Below are 24,523 nucleotides of genomic sequence, written 5' to 3' on the forward strand. Positions count from 1 at the left end.
GCTTCTCTTTCTGGTCTGGCATCTTCAACGAACCGTCGATGAATCCAGTCTTGCGTTTTGCACGCAACGCGTTCTCCAGTTCCGACGCCCACTCGGCGTAATTCTCACCGTTCAACGAGACAGGTGAGATCGAAACTCCAGGATTGTCTGACGAAGACAAATAATATGGCGACAACATTCTTTCACTGCTACCGGCGACCACCGATGTCTCTTGTTTCGCCATGAGACTCTTGTATTAGTAATCTCTCTTTTAGAAAATTTGAAAGGATTCTCAGATAGGCTCTGATACCATGTAAACTAAGAGAGATCGTTTGTATGAACTTGTTGATTTATTCACTTCTCACGTTACACATATATATACGTTCTGTTACAAGTATATTCTCAAGCATAATATATTCTATGTCCTTATCGCAATCGCCAAATCATATCTCCAACCAACTTGATCCTTATCACTTCAGCTCTTCAACGATCACTAAACCGAACCGGACTCAACCATTCTCTACACGCTACAATAGCCATCCATATTACATGCCAAAAAGTTCGAGTTGGGCAGCTTAATAGCTTTTCAAATTTTTGACACGACTCTTTGCAGAACTTTACTCGGGTGAGAAGAGGAACCGAACTGGGAAAGTCATAGGTTGGAGTATTGGAGTCAGCGTTATGCTTATTCTGAGTGTTATCGTGTTTTTATTTTGGAAGAGGAGAGAGAAGCAAGCAAAAGCAGATGCAACACCTAACGGTAAATGAGTAATAACCTTCATTTTAATTTTATTTTTGTGTAAATTTTTTTCCATGTTCTGATCCTTGTGTGTTCGAATGAAAAATTTCTTTCAACTGGGTAACCGAGTTCTAATGAACGAGGTGGTGATACCAAGAAAGAAGAGGAATTTGACTGGAGAAGACGAAGTAGAAGAATTGGAACTTCCGTTGATAGAGTTTGAAGCTGTTGTCACAGCCACCGAACATTTCTCTGATTGTAAAAAGATCTGAGAAGGTGGTTTTGGTATTGTTTACAAGGTAAAAATAGTGAATCGCTATGAATAAGAGTTTTTAATACGATAAACAAAATAAATATTAGTCCAAAAAGTCCAATAAAAAACATTTACAATGTGTAAACACAAATATTTTAAATTAAACCGATTTATAGTAAACTGTTTACAAAAATACTACAGTAATATAAATTTATATAAAACTAGGTCTGGGCATTTGGGTACCCATTCGTGTACGGATCGATTCTTTCGAGTTATTCACGTTTTGAAACTAGGCTCCATTCGGTATTATAAATATTCGGGTCGAGTTCGAGTCAGACCCTCCCAGCTCCGGATGGGTTCGGTTAAGATGTATAACAACCTGAAAATAACCAAATAACGAAAGTAACTAAAACGGCCTTGGGTATTTGTACCCAAAGTAACCAAAATACTCTATTCAAATTTTTGTATCCAAATTACTCAAAATAACCAAAAGTAATCAAAATACCATTAAACACAATTTTGCTTGAGTATTTTTTTATCCAAACTATCATATTTTTATCCGAAAATATTCAACAGTACCAGAAATAATTACTACAGTTAACATATAATTTTAATTTAAAGTATTAAAATAATTATAAGTATAATTATAAAATAAATCTAAATATATATTTATATTTTGGAGTTTTCGGATACTCATTCGATTCTCGGTTCAGGATTGGTTTTTCGGATATAGCAATCCAAGACCCATTTGAATATTTACATCAGGTCTGAGCGAATTCGGAACCCTGATTTTCTGATCGGTTTCGGGTCAGTTTATCGGATCCAGATATTGTGCCCATACCTATATAAGACTATAACTTACAAAATGTTGGTACTTTATATAAAATATGTAGAAGTAGTTTTTAAAAAATAAATATAAATGGTACAAAAACTGATTACCAAATAAAAGTCAATAAGAGATAAACTGAACTTTTTAAATATAATATAAATCAAATGCATTGACCATTTTTTTTATTGTATAGACACTGCTCTGTTGGTTTTGTATAATTGATCAAATATGTATTATCAGGGAAGGTTAGTTGACGGGCAAGAAGTTGCGGTGAAGAGACTATCAGAAATGTCAGCTCAAGGCACCCATGAGTTCATGAACGAAGTTAGGCTAATTGCAAAGCTTCAGCATAAAAATCTTGTCCAACTTCTTGGCTGTAGCGTTTATGAGGGCGAGAAGATCTTAATCTACGAGTACTTGGAGAATCTAAGCCTCGATTCTCATCTCTTTGGTTAGTTCCTCAACACATCAGACAGATTTATTTTTACAGTTAAATGTCTTTGTAAATATGTTAATGTGATCATTTTGTGAACGGAGTGCAGATGAAACCAGAAGCTGTATGTTAAATTGGCAAATGAGATTTGATATTATCAACGGTATTGCCCGAGGTCTTCTGTATCTTCACCAAGATTCACGCTTTAGAATCATCCATAGGGGTTTGAAAGCAAGCAATGTCTTACTTGATAAAAATATGACTCCAAAGATCTCGGATTTCGGGATGGCAAGGATCTTTGGAGGGGATGAGACGGAAGCTAACACGAGGAAGGTGGTCGGAACTTAGTAAGCAATTAAATCATCATCATCATATTTTGAAACAATGAGCTGTCTGACTACGTAATTAAAACTTGGTAGCTTTTCTATTTAATATTTGTTATGCAGTGGCTACATGTCTCCAGAATATGCGATGAACGGGACATTCTCAATGAAGTCAGATGTGTTCAGTTTTGGGGTCTTGCTTCTTGAAATTATAAGTGGCAAGAGGAATAAAGGCTTCTGCGACTCGGATAGTAACCTTAATCTTCTCGGATGTGTAAGCTTGAAACCACTAATTTCGATTGTGTTTCTATGATATCACTAAGAAAATATCCGAACTTTATGCACAGGTGTGGAGGAATTGGAAAGAAGGTCAAGGTCTAGAGATAGTAGACAGGGTCATAATAGATTCTTCATCACCAACGTTCAGGCCACGTGAAATCTTAAGATGCATGCAAATTGGCCTCATGTGTGTTCAAAAACGTGTAGAGGATAGACCAATGATGTCATCACTAATTTTGATGCTTCGTAGTGAAGCTGCATTGATTCCTCAACCTAAACATCCAGGTTATTGCGTCAGCGGAAGTTCTTATTCTACTTGGAGCAAACGGCCTGACGATGAATTTTGCACAGTGAACCAAATCACCATGTCGATCATTGACGCTCGGTAATATGATAGCTTTGATAATATTCTCATTATTAAAGTCTTACTAAATGGAAAAAAATGAGTTTTACCAAGTTAAGTGACAATGCGTGCGAAACTCTAGGAAGCAATTGAACCAGGATTAGAAGACAGCGACAAGAATGATATAGCAATTGCACTCCTGTTCCAATCTGTTCCTGAAGCTCTACTAATGCAAATCGGTGATCAGGGTTCTCCTAAGAGCATGTGGGAAGCGTTAAAGACAAGGAATATAGGTGCAGTACGTGTAAGAGTGGCTCGATTACAAACCTTGATGAATGAGTTTGACCGTCTGAGAATGGATGATTCAGATACTATCGATCCATTCACTGGTAAGTTAACCGAGCTCACATCCAAAGCGGCCTCATTAGGAAAGAGTATTGAAGAATCTAAGGTGGTGAAGAAGTTTCTTGACAGTCTACCAGACAAGTTTATCCATATGACAGCGTCATTGGAACTACTACTAGACCTGGATACAACTCCGTTTGAAGATGTCATTGGGAGACTTAAAGCTTATGAAGAACGTATAAAGCGTAAGGAGACTTAAGAAAACCGTCAAGGAAACCTATTATTCTCAAGCTCTAGCAAGACATATGAAGGATCAGATAATGCAAGAGGAAGAGGACGAGGATTGAACCGTGGTAGAGGTCGTGGCAACAGAGGCAGAGGACGAGGAAGAAATAGCTCACAAGAGAGAAGTAAGGAGAAGAAGGATTACTCTCAAATAGAATGTTATAACTGCCATAAGAAGGGCCACTTTGCTTCTGTATGTCCCGACAAGAAGAAGGATGATCTGGAAGCAAATAAAATAGAAACAGAAATTGCAGATGGCGCTCTGTATATGCATGAGGTTGTGTATCTGAATGAAGAGAAAGTGATGCCTAAAACGTATGAAGAAACAAGAAGGAAGAGGGAGTTTGGTACCTGGATAACGGAGAGAAGTCTTATTTCTCTGAACTAAATGAGAAGATAAAAGGAAGAGTCAAGTTTGGCGACGGTTCTTGTGTTAGTATCAATGGAAAGGGATCAATACTGTTTGAGGCTAAGACAGGGGAGCAAAAGCTTCTCACAGATATATACTACATACCAGAGCTAAGGAGCAATATCTTGAGTCTTGGACAAGCTACTGAACAGGGTTGTGAAGTAAGAATGAAGGAGAGCTACTTGACTGTTCATGATCCTAGTGGAAGGTTACTTGTAAAAACGTCAAGATCATCAAATCGTCTTAACAAGATCAACCTGAAAATAGGACAACCAGCTTGTTTACTTGCGAAGCTTGATAAAGAAGAATGGAGATGGCACGCAAGACTCGGGCACATAAGCTTCAAAACCATGAAGAATATGGCGATAAGTGAGATGGTTTTGGGCTTACCAAAGTTAGATGGAGAAAAACAGATGTGTGATTCGTGTCTGGTGGGAAAACAAATGAGACATGTTTTTCCTAAAGCTACAAGCTACAGAGCTACCCGTGCGTTGGAGTTGATTCATGCTGATTTCTGTGGACCTATCACACCTTCAACATCATCAAGAAACCGATATATTTTTGTGCTCATAGATGATCACACAAGATACATGTGGTCAATATTGCTAAAAGAGAAGAATGAGGCGTTTGAAAGATTCAAGACCTTTAAAACACTCGTTGAGAAGGATTTCAACAAAGAGATTGTAACTCTAAGAACTGACAGAGGTGGAGAGTTCACTTCTAAAGAGTTTCAAGACTTCTGTAATGAAAAAGGGATCAAACGCCACTTAACAGCCCCATATACTCCGCAACAGAATGGCGTCGTAGAACGAAGAAACCGTACGTTGATGGAGATGACTAGAAGCATGTTAAAGGCAATGGAAGTTCCAAATTTCATGTGGGGAGAGGCTGTACGTCACGCCACATATTTGATCAACCGTGTACCTACAAGAGCGTTGAAGAATCAGACACCATACGAGTGTTTAAAGAACAGGAAACCCGAGCATTGGTCACCTTAAGGTATTTGGTTGCATTGCTCACGCTAAGATTGATTCAGGACATCTAAGGAAGCTTGATGATCGATCACTGAAGCTTGTTCACCTTGGAATAGAACCAGGAACTAAGGCATATCGACAGAGACTTTTCTCAGAGCAAACTTAGCACTTAGAGCATTTAGGCAACTTTCCGTTTTTGTTATTCGAGCTGCGACTCAATTAGGTTTAGCCACCTTCGGGTATTAGACTAGGGATCTCGCAAGCAGAATCAGTTTCTGATGGAGGTAATACAGAACAGAGCGAGTCTCAACAACCTAGAAGATCAACCCGACAAGTAAGAACGCCGAGTCATCTTGATGATTATATTCTTCTGGCCGACTTAGAGATCGAGATACTCCTCCTATCACTTGATGACGAACCACTAAACTATCAAGAAGCAAAGGTTGGAATTCAATGGACTAACGCCTGCAAAGATGAGATTGATTCAATCAACAAGAACAAAACTTGGAATCTTGTTGATAAACCACCTGGAGTGAAGGTAATAGGTCTCAAGTGGGTTTTCAAAATCAAAAGAAACGCAGACGGTTCCATAAATAAGTTCAAAGCTCGATTATTCGCAAAAGGTTATGTCCAAGAACATGGAGTGGATTATGATGAAGTGTTTGCTCCTGTTGCCCGGTTAGAAACAATAAGATTGTTGATTGGTATGGCTGCTACAAATGGATGGGAAGTCCACCACCTCGACGTCAAGACGGCGTTTTTACACGGTGAGCTAACAGAAGCAGTGTACATGTCTCAGCCTGAAGGGTTTGAAAAGAAAGGAGAAGAGAATAAAGTTTTCAAACTCTCAAAAGCTTTGTACGGATTAAAACAGGCTCCAAGAGCTGGAACACAAAGCTCAACAAGATTTTGATCGATATGAAGTTTATCAAGTGCTCAAAAGAAAGTTCAGTGTATCGGAAGAAGGAGGGAGATAAGCTTCTTATTGTGGCTGTCTATGTCGACGATCTTTTTGTAACAGGGAGCTCGTTGAAACAGATTATGGAGTTCAAGAAAGGAATGTCTAGCAAGTTTGATATGTCTGATCTAGGAAAGTCAACCTACTACTTAGGTATAGAGGTCAAACAAAGTAAAGATGGGATAGAGATCAAGCAAGAAGCTTATGCTAAAAGGATTCTAAAGGAAGCAATGATGGACGACTGCAATTCAAGCTCAATACCAATGGAGTTTGGTTTGAAGTTATCTAAGTCAGAAGATGAATTAGAAGTCGATGCAACTCTGTATCGGAGGAGGATAGGATATCTCAGGTATCTCATGCACACCAGACCTGATCTCGCCTTCTCCGTGGGACTCTTAAGTAGGTATATGCAGTCTCCAAGACAGTCACACGACAATGCCTTAAATCAGGTTCTAAGATACTTAAAAGGAACTGTCGGCAACGGTTTGATGTTCAAGAAAGGAGGGAAACAGAGGCTTGTTGGTTACAGTGACAGTAGTCACAACACTGATGAGGATGATGGGAAAAGCACCTCAGGACACATATTCTTCTATGGCGACACGCCTGTAACATGGTGTTCTCAAAATCAGCAAACGGTGGCTCTATCATCCTGCGAAGCAGAATTCATGGCAGCTACGGAAGCCGCTAAACAAGCCATCTGGCTTCAAGATCTCTTAAGTGAAATCACAGGAAAGGAGGAAGGAAGAACGACGGTCTACGTTGACAACAAGTCAGCCATATCTTTGGCCAAGAACCCTGTGTTTAACCGAAGAAGTAAGCACATCTAGAAGAGGTTTCATTTCATCCGGGAGTGTGTTGAAAAGGAGCAGATTGAAGTGGAGTTTGTGCGAGGAGAAGACCAGTGTGCAGACATCCTAACAAAGGCGTTGGCGAAGCTAAAGTTCAACGACATGAAGAAGAAGATTGGAGTTCAAGATAGTTTAAGAAGCAACATGAAACTTAGAAGGGAGAATGTTGGATAAGCTTCAGTTGCTTAACCGACAAGTTATTCTAAAGATAAGAATCAATAACTAATAGATTTAGGATAAAGCTAAGAAGTCCTAGATAAACATGTAATAGGAGAAAGTTAAGGGTTTTCTATTACCTATATATAGTGATCTAATGTAAGAGGATCCAATGTAAGAAAGCAAGTTAAGAAAGATTAATAAAACAAAGCAAAAGTTTTATTACGGTTTGTGTTCTTGGCAACTTTATAAACTGCCAGGCATATTTCTTATTTCATATATAAACATACATTAAATCTATAGATTATACATACATATAACTCTAAATTTTATACATATCTATGAAATGGCCATACAAACTGTATACTTAAAATAAGTTTGTAATAAATCTAGAAATTATGTTACGTATGGAATATTCACCTAATAAACTGTATATTCAAGCAGTGTTTTATTGAAAGTCCCTTTAAATAAATTTATAATTCTCAAAATAGCAATACATTTTTTGAGAACATCAAGAATAATTTCAGGCGTAAAACACGCATCCTTCTATTTGCCTATATGGAAACGAACGAGTCTAAAGTTTCGCATATAACATGAGCATAGAATTTGGAATTTTTCTAAATTTAATTCGCTTAAATCGGAACATAATAATGTGAGTAGCTTAAATTAGATATTTTTATTTATATATATATGTAAGAATACTTCTTCTTCTATTGTACAAATAGAAACACTTCATTTATTTCCTAAAATTTTAACCCACTATCAATCCATTTCTGTTATCCACGATGAGGAAATCCCTTCTACTCTTATTCACCTTATTAATTGCCTTCATCATTCTTTCACTAGGTTTGTCTTACTATATTGCATACAGTAATTTTATAATAAAATGATTATAATAATTAGATCTTTTAAATTTATTTTCAATATATTGTAGACCCATGTATTATTTTTGTTTACTATATAAAATATAGTATTAAATTATCTTTCAATGTAATTTCATAAATACCTAGCAGGCTAAAAAATATTAAAAAAACCGAGCCAAACATTTTTGTGTTAAACTTAAAAGGATCAACCCGTAAATATTTTAAGAGTTTATTTCCTATTTTTATTTTAAAAAATTATAGTATTTATATATACATGATGAAGAAATACTGTGATAAAAAATTCTAGATATTCTCATTGTTATCATCTATTTCTTTACATTTTTCATGCACATAAAATATCTTAACCAGCATTTTTCATAATTGGATTTATTATATTTCTAATGTAAATTTATGTTATATTTTGAATCATCACATTATATATATATATATATATATATTTATAGTTAATATGTTTTGATTTTCCTATATATACAACAGTTGTGTTTAAAACTGCAATTTTTTATTAATATGCACACAATTCTTCAAAATATTTCTTCAAAAAATGAAAAATAATATTTCGTTCAAATAATATTTTTTATTTACTAATAAAATCTATGTGTCTTTTTATTTATAATGCTTAAAAAATGGTTTACTAAGAACTTTTTGATGATAAATAAGTTTTATAATTAATTCAATAAACATTATTATTATTTTTCTCCCTTATAATTGAAATTTTTATCTAACAGGAATGACGACAAATGCGCAGAAAAAGGAAAAAAAACTATGTCCTTCTCCAATCAAGTTAGGCCGTTTTTGTCTTCCAGCACTATGTCGAAGTGAGTGTAAGAAGAAATTCCCAGCTCCTCGTATTGGTTTTGGTAGTGGTTTTTGTGCAGATTTAGAGAAGGGAATTTGTAACTGTGCTGTTCCTTGTGGTTCACGCTAAATGTTGTGAATATAATACACAACCTAAATTCTATATTACCGTTTTAACTATAAATGTCTAAATATTTTTAGTGTCATTAAAATAAAGTATTATGATATTTGTATCGGATCTTTGGTTTATTTATAATAAATAACAATATGAATGTTAAATAATTGCAATCTTTATTAATAAAATTGGACTTTTTATAAATAAATGATCTATAGTGTCATCTCTACTTGATTTATTCTTTTTCCGTCAATTAGACCAATTAATAAATCAAAAAATAGTTGCTCAATAATATTTATAAATTATGTGTATTTTTAAAACAATTTAATGAATTTAGAATTAATAAATCAGAAAATGTCTAAAACAGTGAAACAAATGTTTATAGGTTGAGTTTTTAAGGTACACATTGTTGCTTTTAATGTGACATTAGCCTTCTGTATAATGTATGTTTTAGCTCATGAGTGGATTTATGTGACTCATCTTAGGTAAAGTAAGAATAATATTTCATTCCGAATGTTGAAGTGAATAATAATTTTTATGTATTATTTAAAAAATTAATTAGTTAGCAAACTCAAACATGATAAGTAAATTTATTTTCCATTTACCTTTATATATGTTTAGATTAGTGATTGTTATCAAGATAATTTATTTTTACTTTTATATACTTTAAAATTGTCTAAATTTTATAGTTTGGCCATTTCATACTAAGAAATATATAAAAGTTACATGTGAGATATTTCAAGATTATTTTTTTAGATTTTCTTTCTATTTATATTTTTTGTTAGTACCCCTAAAAAAGCAAGCCTATAACGAATTATGTTTCTGTATTTAGTTTTTTTTTACGGTAAGATTTTTTTTATGATGTCTATTTTCCCAATAACATTAGGATGGACCTTTAAAATCAAAATATTTCTATTTTGAAATTTAAATAATAGAAAGAAAATTATCTAATAGGAATGTTTTTCTAAGTGGCTAGACATAACATTTGTTTGTAAGTTTGGCCATAACATGTATGAATGTGTTTTGGGTATATTTTCTTAATAGCATTATTGTGGTTTCTTGAGTGATTTGAATGATATGTGAATACGATGTTATAATGTATTCTTTACCATTTGTAAAAAATACTATATATGCATGATATATCAAAGATCCTTAATATATAAATTATATATGTATATGTTGATGTTTAATTTTAAATTCTAGATATTTGTAAAAGTATAACTAATAATTTATTTTATATTTGTATAGATTTATTGTTTATTACTTAGTTCAAAAAACATTATGGTAGCAAAATAAACAGACCCAACTTGATTTTGAACTTATTCACGTATATATTGAAATAATTTTTTTTTCTTTCTTCTTTATTTTGCCATTTTATAATCCTTGATGTTTTATTTTCTTCTTACTTCTTTGCATATTAATATTAGCTATTAATTTTTATTCATTTTATTTATTAATTTGTTACTGATTGATAGATATAGGCATATAGCTAGTAAATTTCTGAATATTTTATGTTATTAAAAGATTAATAATTAGATCATAGACATTCTTCGTGGCCCTTTTGCCACTTCTTTTTTTTTTTTTTGCCACTTCCTTGTATACCATAAACTTCTCTTTCCAGTATGTAATAATCCATGAATAACCAATTACATGAAATAATTTGGGCCATTTTGCCACTTTGTTATATGCTTTTGCGGCCCAATTCACATCGGCGAAGACGAAGCAGTCATTCATCACTTAATCCTCTGTTAGCTCATGTGTTGTGCACTCTCTGCTCCACAGCTTCAGATGCATAGTTGATCCTCTTTGTTACGTGGAAGTTTTGGTTCATGTCCTTGATGTTTTTGTTCATCATGCTTATATCAGATGTGTTTTAATTGCTCACAACAACCATACTTTATGTTAGAGAAACAACTCTTGAGGAGTTAGAAATTGTCTTACTCCTTGAAGGCTTGAAGCTCATGTTAATAGTGTTTCAGCTGGGTCACTTCTACACAGAGCTTGTAGAGATAGTGTGGCCTTTCTTAGAACAAATAACTGTTTCTGGGACACATTTAAAAGCTTAGAAGTTAGATAACAAATGGACTTCAATAGTTGGTAGTATTCAATACAATTACAATTTGTATTGTCAGGGCTCGTATCTTTCAAAGGCTGTTTGCTTAAGTTGATCTTTACAGTCCTTGCAGCAACAAATTTTGTTCATCAAGGCTTTTTTTTATTCTTTTTTTCTTCAGTATGTTTGCGTTGTGTGTGATTCAATAATGGAAGGTTCGTGATGTGTACGATCCTTCATTTGCTTTCCGTTTCCTTTCCTATATGTTTGTTTGTTTTTTCTTTTGAACACAATTTCTCTATGTTTGTTATGTTTCCTTTTTAATGAATAAATGGCTTGTTTTCTTTTCTGAGTCTATTATACTAAAACATGCACATGAGTCCATGACGTATTGATAAATATACCCGTCATTTGAATGAGCTGGTCAGAGTCTAGTTTATATTCAGATAAAATAAACTTTCTTACAACTTGTGTGACTTTGTTTTGTGAAAGAAAACTACCTAAAGAATTTAAATTCCTCCATGAAATCCATCTATCGATCGGGAAGCAAACCATATACTCATGGCTTGAGGAATGTAGCTTTAATTCTTCCCCTTACTCAATCGATGCGGTTGCGTATGTGCTTATCGACATAAGCAATTAGGAGAGTCGGCTTGTTTTCTAGAAATGAATCACCAAATTAAGAACGCATGCAGGGCCATAGCTTTAAATTTTAGAGCGCTGCATCATTGATCATAAATAAGATCAATTTCATATATGAAAGCACATCAATCATAATCTGCAGTTTTTGTTTTAGATACAATTGGTCCAATCCGAACAAATCTGATTGGACAAAAAATGGATCGTGTGGACCCTACACCATACAAAATGAATCCCCATATACTAACATACTACTAGTACGTACTGTTCGGGATCATGGTTCAAATATGACTGCTTAAACGCCATGAATTTGATCATAACCGTTTGTTATTGTTTGTTTTGTGTCTGTGATTCAATAAGGGAAGGGTCATGGACTCATGATACCATATGATCCTTCATCAGCTTTCTGTTATTTTCCTTTTCTGGATGTTTACTATATGTCTTTTCTTTAAACAAAATTAGAGATTTGCTCGCACACCAATGCAGATGTTAATTTTTATCTTTTTATAAATTGATATTTTGTTTTCCATGATTAGTGTTATATATTTTAATACTTGTACTAGATTTTAATTCGTACATCCGTGCATATTTTTCCATTTTATAAATGTATTTGATATTATTAAAAATATTTTAAATATATAATTTTGATTTTAGTATTATATATTTGTAGCTCGATAATATTATTGTTATATATTATTATTCGGCATTTTTAATATATAGTGATTTGTTTAATACTTTTTACTCTGTTATTAATATTTATTACTTACTAATATAGTTTTGAGTTAGATATAATAAAATAAAAATATGAAATAATCAAATAGATAAAATTTTTAAAATATATTTTATTTAATTTATACAATTTGCTATGATGCACTTTTAAAATTTATTTATTTATATTACTGAAAAGAAATATTTTTAAGATAGTTTATATTTACATGTTGTGTTTAAAAAATATAATTTAACATATATTATTTTAGTATTTAACGGGACTTATAAGTAAAAAATATTTTGTTTAAATAATATAGACCTATTATTTTAGTAAATTTTATACATAGTAGCATCTATCATATTATTTTAGTATATTTTACTGATATAGAATATTTTTAATCATATTAAGTTTTATTTTTATTTTTAGTTAAGATTTCAAAATATTAGTTTGCTTTAATTTTTACACCATATATAGTTTGTTTCTTTCGTGGTGCATTTCAAAAAGTTATTTTTATTATCTATGATTTTATCTTTTGTAAAATTTGAAATATTATCATTTTGAGTTTGAAAAGTTATTTTCTAAAGTTTATATTTTGTCAAAAATAGAAAAATACACTACTATTTTTGAGTTTGGAAGATTACATGATTTTGAATTTATTTTTGTTACTACATTAATAAACTATTTTATAAAAAAATATTTGAAATTTTGGTAATATTTTCTGGTTTTTTCTCAGATATCATTATAATTAAAAAATACATAATTAAAATTTGATTTGTCATTAATATTTTAAATGCATTATTAAAATTTCATAGTTTTCTAATAACATATTTTAAAGTAGTATATGGACTAAATGTTATTATGTACTATTATATTTTTGTACTTAAACATTTTAAACAATATACTGTTGAGAGTTTCAAAATAAATAAATAGATGATATATAGTTGTAGATATAAAAGTTTAACCTATGCTAGTAATTTTTTTGTATAAAATATTATATAGTTTACAAATTTTAACTTATTTTAATGATGATTGATAATTTATTTAAATGAAACAAAGTTAGATGGAGAAAAACAGATGTGTGATTCGTGTCTGGTGGGAAAACAAATGAGACATGTTTTTCCTAAAGCTACAAGCTACAGAGCTACCCGTGCGTTGGAGTTGATTCATGCTGATCTCTGTGGACCTATCACACCTTCAACATCATCAAGAAACCGATATATTTTTGTGCTCATAGATGATCACACAAGATACATGTGGTCAATATTGCTAAAAGAGAAGAATGAGGCGTTTGAAAGATTCAAGACCTTTAAAACACTCGTTGAGAAGGATTTCAACAAAGAGATTGTAACTCTAAGAACTGACAGAGGTGGAGAGTTCACTTCTAAAGAGTTTCAAGACTTCTGTAATGAAAAAGGGATCAAACGCCACTTAACAGCCCCATATACTCCGCAACAGAATGGCGTCGTAGAACGAAGAAACCGTACGTTGATGGAGATGACTAGAAGCATGTTAAAGGCAATGGAAGTTCCAAATTTCATGTGGGGAGAGGCTGTACGTCACGCCACATATTTGATCAACCATGTACCTACAAGAGCGTTGAAGAATCAGACACCATACGAGTGTTTAAAGAACAGGAAACCGAGCATTGGTCACCTTAAGGTATTTGGTTGCATTGCTCACGCTAAGATTGATTCAGGACATCTAAGGAAGCTTGATGATCGATCACTGAAGCTTGTTCACCTCGGAATAGAACCAGGAACTAAGGCATATCGACAGAGACTTTTCTCAGAGCAAACTTAGCACTTAGAGCATTTAGGCAACTTTCCGTTTTTGTTATTCGAGCTGCGACTCAATTAGGTTTAGCCACCTTCGGGTATTAGACTAGGGATCTCGCAAGCAGAATCAGTTTCTGATGGAGGTAATACAGAACAGAGCGAGTCTCAACAACCTAGAAGATCAACCCGACAAGTAAGAACGCCGAGTCATCTTGATGACTATATTCTTCTGGCCGACTTAGAGATCGAGATACTCCTCCTATCACTTGATGACGAACCACTAAACTATCAAGAAGCAAAGGTTGGAATTCAATGGACTAACGCCTGCAAAGATGAGATTGATTCAATCAACAAGAACAAAACTTGGAATCTTGTTGATAAACCACCTGGAATGAAGGTAATAGGTCTCAAGTGGGTTTTCAAAATCAAAAGAAACGCAGACGGTTCCATAAATAAGTTCAAAGCTCGTTTAGTCGCAAAAGGTTATGTCCAAGAACATGGAGTGGATTATGATGAAGTGTTTGCTCCTGTTGCCCGGTTAGAAACAATAAGATTGTTGATTGGTATGGCTGCTACAAATGGATGGGAAGTCCACCACCTCGACGTCAAGACGGCGTTTTTACACGGTGAGCTAACATAAGCAGTGTACATGTCTCAGCCTGAAGGGTTTGAAAAGAAAGGAGAAGAGAATAAAGTTTTCAAACTCTCAAAAGCTTTGTACGGATTAAAACAGGCTCCAAGAGCTGGAACACAAAGCTCAACAAGATTTTGATCGATATGAAGTTTATCAAGTGCTCAAAAGAAAGTTCAGTGTATCGGAAGAAGGAGGGAGATAAGCTTCTTATTGTGGCTGTCTATGTCGACGATCTTTTTGTAACAGGGAGCTCGTTGAAACAGATTATGGAGTTCAAGAAAGGAATGTCTAGCAAGTTTGATATGTCTGATCTAGGAAAGTCAACCTACTACTTAGGTATAGAGGTCAAGCAAAGTAAAGATGGGATAGAGATCAAGCAAGAAGCTTATGCTAAAAGGATTCTAAAGGAAGCAATGATGGACGACTGCAATTCAAGCTCAATACCAATGGAGTTTGGTTTGAAGTTATCTAAGTCAGAAGATGAATTAGAAGTCGATGCAACTCTGTATCGGAGGAGGATAGGATATCTCAGGTATCTCATGCACACCAGACCTGATCTCGCCTTCTCCGTGGGACTCTTAAGTAGGTATATGCAGTCTCCAAGACAGTCACACGACAATGCCTTAAATCAGGTTCTAAGATACTTAAAAGGAACTGTCGGCAACGGTTTGATGTTCAAGAAAGGAGGGAAACAGAGGCTTGTTGGTTACAGTGACAGTAGTCACAACACTGATGAGGATGATGGGAAAAGCACCTCAGGACACATATTCTTCTATGGCGACACGCCTGTAACATGGTGTTCTCAAAAGCAGCAAACGGTGGCTCTATCATCCTGCGAAGCAGAATTCATGGCAGCTACGGAAGCCGCTAAACAAGCCATCTGGCTTCAAGATCTCTTAAGTGAAATCACAGGAAAGGAGGAAGGAAGAACGACGGTCTACGTTGACAACAAGTCAGCCATATCTTTGGCCAAGAACCCTGTGTTTAACCGAAGAAGTAAGCACATCTAGAAGAGGTTTCATTTCATCCGGGAGTGTGTTGAAAAGGAGCAGATTGAAGTGGAGTTTGTGCGAGGAGAAGACCAGTGTGCAGACATCCTAACAAAGGCGTTGGCGAAGCTAAAGTTCAACGACATGAAGAAGAAGATTGGAGTTCAAGATAGTTTAAGAAGCAACATGAAACTTAGAAGGGAGAATGTTGGATAAGCTTCAGTTGCTTAACCGACAAGTTATTCTAAAGATAAGAATCAATAACTAATAGATTTAGGATAAAGCTAAGAAGTCCTAGATAAACATGTAATAGGAGAAAGTTAAGGGTTTTCTATTACCTATATATAGTGATCTAATGTAAGAGGATCCAATGTAAGAAAGCAAGTTAAGAAAGATTAATAAAACAAAGCAAAAGTTTTATTACGGTTTGTGTTCTTGGCAACTTTATAAACTGCCAGGCATATTTCTTATTTCATATATAAACATACATTAAATCTATAGATTATACATACATATAACTCTAAATTTTATACATATCTATGAAATGGCCATACAAACTGTATACTTAAAATAAGTTTGTAATAAATCTAGAAATTATGTTACGTATGGAATATTCACCTAATAAACTGTATATTCAAGCAGTGTTTTATTGAAAGTCCCTTTAAATAAATTTATAATTCTCAAAATAGCAATACATTTTTTGAGAACATCAAGAATAATTTCAGGCGTAAAACACGCATCCTTCTATTTGCCTATATGGAAACGAACGAGTCTAAAGTTTCGCATATAACATGAGCATAGAATTTGGAATTTTTCTAAATTTAATTCGCTTAAATCGGAACATAATAATGTGAGTAGCTTAAATTAGATATTTTATTTTATATATATATGTAAGAATACTTCTTCTTCTATTGTACAAATAGAAACACTTCATTTATTTCCTAAAATTTTAACCCACTATCAATCCATTTCTGTTATCCACGATGAGGAAATCCCTTCTACTCTTATTCACCTTATTAATTGCCTTCATCATTCTTTCACTAGGTTTGTCTTACTATATTGCATACAGTAATTTTATAATAAAATGATTATAATAATTAGATCTTTTAAATTTATTTTCAATATATTGTAGACCCATGTATTATTTTTGTTTACTATATAAAATATAGTATTAAATTATCTTTCAATGTAATTTCATAAATACCTAGCAGGCTAAAAAATATTAAAAAAACCGAGCCAAACATTTTTGTGTTAAACTTAAAAGGATCAACCCGTAAATATTTTAAGAGTTTATTTCCTATTTTTATTTTAAAAATTTATAGTATTTATATATACATGATGAAGAAATACTGTGATAAAAATTCTAGATATTCTCATTGTTATCATCTATTTCTTTACATTTTTCATGCACATAAAATATCTTAACCAGCATTTTTCATAATTGGATTTATTATATTTCTAATGTAAATTTATGTTATATTTTGAATCATCACATTATATATATATATATATATATATAGTTAATATGTTTTGATTTTCCTATATATACAACAGTTGTGTTTAAAACTGCAATTTCTTATTAATATGCACACAATTCTTCAAAATATTTCTTCAAAAAATGAAAAATAATATTTCGTTCAAATAATATTTTTTATTTACTAATAAAATCTATGTGTCTTTTTATTTATAATGCTTAAAAATGGTTTACTAAGAACTTTTTGATGATAAATAAGTTTTATAATTAATTCAATAAACATTATTATTATTTTTCTCCCTTATAATTGAAATTTTTATCTAACAGGAATGACGACAAATGCGCAGAAAAAGGAAAAAAAACTATGTCCTTCTCCAATCAAGTTAGGCCGTTTTTGTCTTCCAGCACTATGTCGAAGTGAGTGTAAGAAGAAATTCCCAGCTCCTCGTATTGGTTTTGGTAGTGGTTTTTGTGCAGATTTAGAGAAGGGAATTTGTAACTGTGCTGTTCCTTGTGGTTCACGCTAAATGTTGTGAATATAATACACAACCTAAATTCTATATTACCGTTTTAACTATAAATGTCTAAATATTTTTAGTGTCATTAAAATAAAGTATTATGATATTTGTATCGGATCTTTGGTTTATTTATAATAAATAACAATATGAATGTTAAATAATTGCAATCTTTATTAATAAAATTGGACTTTTTATAAATAAATGATCTATAGTGTCATCTCTACTTGATTTATTCTCTTTCCGTCAATTAGACCAATTAATAAATCAAAAAATAGTTGCTCAATAATATTTATAAATTATGTGTATTTTTAAAACAATTTAATGAATTTAGAATTAATAAATCAGAAAATGTCTAAAACAGTGAAACAAATGTTTATAGGTTGAGTTTTTAAGGTACACATTGTTGCTTTTAATGTGACATTAGCCTTCTGTATAATGTATGTTTTAGCTCATGAGTGGATTTATGTGACTCATCTTAGGTAAAGTAAGAATAATATTTCATTCCGAATGTTGAAGTGAATAATAATTTTTATGTATTATTTAAAAACTTAATTAGTTAGCAAACTCAAACATGATAAGTAAATTTATTTTCCATTTACCTTTATATATGTTTAGATTAGTGATTGTTATCAAGACAATTTATTTTTACTTTTATATACTTTAAAATTGTCTAAAATTTATAGTTTGGCCATTTCATACTAAGAAATATATAAAAGTTACATGTGAGATATTTCAAGATTATTTTTTTAGATTTTCTTTCTATTTATATTTTTTGTTAGTACCCCTAAAAAAGCAAGCCTATAACGAATTATGTTTCTGTATTTAGTTTTTTTTTACGGTAAGATTTTTTTATGATGTCTATTTTCCCAATAACATTAGGATGGACCTTCAATAGTTGGTAGTATTCAATACAATTACAATTTGTATTGTCAGGGCTCGTATCTTTCAAAGGCTGTTTGCTTAAGTTGATCTTTACAGTCCTAGCAGCAACAAATTTTGTTCATCAAGGCTTTTTTTTATTCTTTTTTTCTTCAGTATGTTTGCGTTGTGTGTGATTCAATAATGGAAGGTTCGTGATGTGTACGATCCTTCATTTGCTTTCCGTTTCCTTTCCTATATGTTTGTTTGTTTTTTTCTTTTGAACACAATTTCTCTATGTTTGTTATGTTTCCTTTTTAATGAATAAATGGCTTGTTTTCTTTTCTGAGTCTATTATACTAAAACATGCACATGAGTCCATGACGTATTGATAAATATACCCGTCATTTGAATGAGCTGGTCAGAGTCTAGTTTATATTCAGATAAATAAAACTTTCTTACAACTTGTGTGACTTTGTTTTGTGAAAGAAAACTACCTAAAGAATTTAAATTCCTCCATGAAATCCATCTATCGATCGGGAAGCAAACCATATACTCATGGCTTGAGGAATGTAGCTTTAATTCTTCCCCTTACTCAATCGATGCGGTTGCGTATGTGCTTATCGACATAAGCAATTAGGAGAGTCGGCTTGTTTTCTAGAAATGAATCACCAAATTAAGAACGCATGCAGGGCCATAGCTTTAAATTTTAGAGCGCTGCATCATTGATCATAAATAAGATCAATTTCATATATGAAAGCACATCAATCATAATCTGCAGTTTTTGTTTTAGATACAATTGGTCCAATCCGAACAAATCTGATTGGACAAAAAATGGATCGTGTGGACCCTACACCATACAAAATGAATCCCCATATACTAACATACTACTAGTACGTACTGTTCGGGATCATGGTTCAAATATGACTGCTTAAACGCCATGAATTTGATCATAACCGTTTGTTATTGTTTGTTTTGTGTCTGTGATTCAATAAGGGAAGGGTCATGGACTCATGATACCATATGATCCTTCATCAGCTTTCTGTTATTTTCCTTTTCTGGATGTTTACTATATGTCTTTTCTTTAAACCAAATTAGAGATTTGCTCGCACACCAATGCAGATGTTAATTTTTATCTTTTTATAAATTGATATTTTGTTTTCCATGATTAGTGTTATATATTTTAATACTTGTACTAGATTTTAATTCGTACATCCGTGCATATATTTTCCATTTTATAAATGTATTTGATATTATTAAAAATATTTTAAATATATAATTTTGATTTTAGTATTATATATTTGTAGCTCGATAATATTATTGTTATATATTATTATTCGGCATTTTTAATATATAGTGATTTGTTTAATACTTTTTACTCTGTTATTAATATTTATTACTTACTAATATAGTTTTGAGTTAGATATAATAAAATAAAAATATGAAATAATCAAATAGATAAAATTTTTAAAATATATTTTATTTAATTTATACAATTTGCTATGATGCACTTTTAAAATTTATTTATTTATATTACAGAAAAGAAATATTTTTAAGATAGTTTATATTTACATGTTGTGTTTAAAAATATAATTTAACATATATTATTTTAGTATTTAACGGGACTTATAAGTAAAAAATATTTTGTTTAAATAATATAGACCTATTATTTAGTAAATTTTATACATAGTAGCATCTATCATATTATTTTAGTATATTTTACTGATATAGAATATTTTTAATCATATTAAGTTTTATTTTTATTTTTAGTTAAGATTTCAAAATATTAGTTTGCTTTAGTTTTTACACCATATATAGTTTGTTTCTTTCGTGGTGCATTTCAAAAAGTTATTTTTATTATCTATGATTTTATCTTTTGTAAAATTTGAAATATTATCATTTTGAGTTTGAAAAGTTATTTTCTAAAGTTTATATTTTGTCAAAAATAGAAAATACACTACTATTTTTGAGTTTGGAAGATTACATGATTTTGAATTTATTTTTGTTACTACATTAATAAACTATTTTATAAAAAATATTTGAAATTTTTGGTAATATTTTCTGGTTTTTTCTCAGATATCATTATAATTAAAATTTGATTTGTCATTAATATTTTAAATGCATTATTAAAATTTCATAGTTTTCTAATAACATATTTTAAAGTAGTATATGGACTAAATGTTATTATATACTATTATATTTTTTGTACTTAAACATTTTAAACAATATACTGTTGAGAGTTTCAAATAAATAAATAGATGATATATAGTTGTAGATATAAAAGTTTAACCTATGCTAGTAATTTTTTTGTATAAAATATTATATAGTTTACAAATTTTAACTTATTTTAATGATGATTGATAATTTATTTAAATGAAACAATCTAAAAATAAAATTTGTTAATTTACCTATTTAATATATTTTGTCATATTTAATTCATATAGAACTTCTTTTATATAATAAAAAAATAATTTTTTAATTTTAAAAAAATAGTGCTAATTTTTTTTAAATAAAATTTACTTAACATTGTAACAATTTTATATTACTAATTAGGAAATTAATTAATATGTTATTTTATAAAATATTTAAATATTTAAGTAATATTTTGTTTGATTCTTTCTCAGCAGTTTTTTTATAATTAAAAAATAAAATTCAAATTTATAGTTGTTTTCTTATCAATGTAAATAATCAAATATATCATATTAACTAATTCTTTTTGTGGTTTTACTAGGACTTGTTAATTGTAGATAAAAATTAGGACCCTTAATTAATAGATTAGATGTTTTATACATGAGAATCAAATCTGAATCAAGTTGGATAATATGATTACTTTTTATTTTGTTTTTGTGTTAGGTTATTTTTAGGTTGGATTTAAAATACCCGAACAGAAACATTAACATGATTATTTTATATAATATTGAATATATTTCAGATATATTAGTTTTCGGATATTTTTAGGTTTCTATACATCAAAACCGAATTCATCTGGATTTGAGAGGATCTAACTCGAAACCCACCAAAATTTTGTACTATGCGAATGAAGCTTAGTTTCAAAACCCAGAAATTGATACCCAAACGAAATAACTCGTACCTAAATGAGTACCCGAATGTCTGTATCTAATTGAATCTATAAACAAATAAAAAACTTGTTGTTAAACATTTTGAATTCTTATCACAAATAGAGTAATTTCATTTAAATATGTCCAATTATTATGATTATGATGATTAATATAATAATATGTAACGAAATATTGTTAAAATATTATAGTAAAAATAATTAATGAAATACTATTTGTTTGTTTTCTTGCACCATGTGCAGTAAAAAAATTTAAAATATTTTCTAACGAATAAATATAAATCATATTTAAAAATAAAAGATTTTATTAATATTGTAAATTTTCTTGTTCTTATCAATGTTTTAATATAAATTTGATTTAATTAAACATAAATTTAGACAAAAATAATTTTGTTTGTTTTAGTTTATATTTAAGAATATGCATGTATGTATTTAAAATTATAATCTTATATAGATTTTTAATCTATTTATTTTAATTACATATATTAAATAAATTTGTAAAGGTTGCATAATTATCAAAAATTAAAATTAAATAATATTTATAAAATTTGTAGATATATAAGAAACTAATTGTTTTACGATTAAAGTTTCATAATTTTGTAAAAACAATTGTGTACATTTTTGAAAATTTTAATAATAAATTTTATAATTTAAAAATATATAATTAAATGATATTTTCGAAATTTGTAATGCCATATTTGAATATATTTATTTTAGTGATGATTTATGAGTTATTGACATATTCTAAAAAGATCCAAAAATGTAAATCGACATTAAATGTAATATATAAGATATTACCATATTTTAAAAATTTTACCAAAAATACAAATTAACATTAAATATAATTTTCCATGTCATATTAAGCTATAAGCCATGTCATTAATTTTACTAACGATGTCATATTATTGTAGAGAGGACATGTGACAAAATAACTTCTCAAATAATGTATAGGAGATTTAAAAAGAGTGAAAAAATTGATGTACAAGATATATTAAAACACTTCAAAATAACTAAATTATATTTTGCACTTATATAATAAATCATGTCAAATTATTCAGAAAGAAAAGTGGCCAGAATTAATTAAAAATGCAATGAAAATATGTAAAAACTCACTTTAAAATAGATACCTATTGTTTTGTACTTCAACTTTAGTAGAATAGATGATAATCTCCTGATTTCTTCAAAGAAATATCAGGATAAAAAATAAATTAAGAACACATATAGCCTTAGCTTTTAATTAAATGAATGAAGATGGATGCATTGAAAACTTTGAAAGCACATATAGGGTGTGATTGGTAGTTGATGCAGGTGCTGTCCACAACCCTATTTATTTATAGAGCACTAAATTCAGAGCATTCAAACTTTAAGTTTTTTATTTAAAACACAACTCTTGAAATAACTTACAGCTTTAAATAAAAAACTTACAGATGTACAAGTATTTTGCAGCGACAAATATCCCAAACAATTTTTAGGACTTTCTAAAAAATCTAAAGCAATGAAACCTAAAGGCAAAACAAAAAGTTTACAGATACAGCAAAAAATTTAAAATTACAGCCATTACCAGTCAGACCCGTACTGTAGGTTTTGATATTCAACTGAATTTTAATCTTATTAAAATCATATGATCTGGTAGTTATACAAAGACAAAGCGGTGTAACATATTTCCTTGCTTTGTCGTATAAGAAAACAATATTTATTATGTATAAGGAAATATATAACTAGATATATGTTAATCTCTCCATCTCTCCCTCAAGTTGAAGCATGAGAATCTTGAATACCTAATTTAGATACTAACTTTTGAAATGGAACTAGTACAAATGCTTTAGTCAATATATCTACTGCGAGTTTGTACGTATATGTTCTTCACTGAGTGACAATCATTCTCAGTAAGTTTTGTTCTTTCATGAAATATCAGGTTTGCAGCTGAATCACATCTTTACTATCACAGAAAAATTGAGCAGGAGTAAACTGTTCAAGACCCAGTTCTTTCAAAAGCTTACGAATCCATTTAGTCTCTTGCAAGTCAGTCGCCATATACCTGTAATCTGCTTCGGTATATGAATGTGATCCAATGCTTCTTAGTCTCCCATGCAATGGGTGATCCACCAAGCATAACCACGAATGCGCTGAGTGATCTTCAGGTAAGAGGAAAAAATAACAAATCAGCATCACAGTAGACAGAAAGTGTGAGATCAGGGTAGGACTGGAGCAAGATTCCTTAACCTAGTGTTCCATCCAGAAATTGCACAACACTGAGAGAAGCAAGCAAATGAGCTTCTTTTGGATGCTTCATATATAATTTTCGAAAGAATATGAACTGAGTAACACAACTCTGCCTGAGTATCCAGAAGGTAAATTAGCCTACCAACAAGCCGTCTATACTTCGTTGGATCAGCAAATCTCGGTCCCTTTGCTTTAGTAAGTTGATGATTTTGTTCAAGAGATGTGTGAGCTGGTGTACAATATAGATTGCATGCGTATTTATTCATTTACAAATACTATTTAAAATTTATATTATTTATAAGTTTTGATTATAATTTAAATAAAAATACATCAATGCCAATTACTTATAGGGATGTCAAATGGGCTGTCCATTTCCAATGGACTATAAAGTAGCCAATTGGACATTTTTTTTTAAGTCCAAATTGTTCCAAGTCCAAATTGTCGAAACCTAATTGCCCAATTCCAAATGGGCCATCCGCGAAAGCCCAAATACACAATCAGTGTTAAACATCTAAAATTACATTTTTAACATATTTGATCATGTTTTGTGATAAGTATCATACATAATGTAAAAGCTTAAACATAGATAAGTATTACACATAGTGACATAGATAAAGTATTACACATA

At 30.8% G+C, this 24,523-nt stretch overlaps 1 pseudogene; it reads left to right on the forward strand.

Moving 5' to 3' along the window:
* The first annotated feature begins 429 nt into the window (after window positions 1-429).
* LOC108829727 (receptor-like serine/threonine-protein kinase SD1-8) lies at window positions 430-8,953 on the forward strand (annotated as a pseudogene).
* The last annotated feature ends 15,570 nt before the right edge of the window (window positions 8,954-24,523 follow it).

This window comes from Raphanus sativus, unplaced genomic scaffold, assembly GCF_000801105.2.
Source record: "Raphanus sativus cultivar WK10039 unplaced genomic scaffold, ASM80110v3 Scaffold0269, whole genome shotgun sequence".
Lineage (NCBI taxonomy): Eukaryota > Viridiplantae > Streptophyta > Magnoliopsida > Brassicales > Brassicaceae > Raphanus > Raphanus sativus.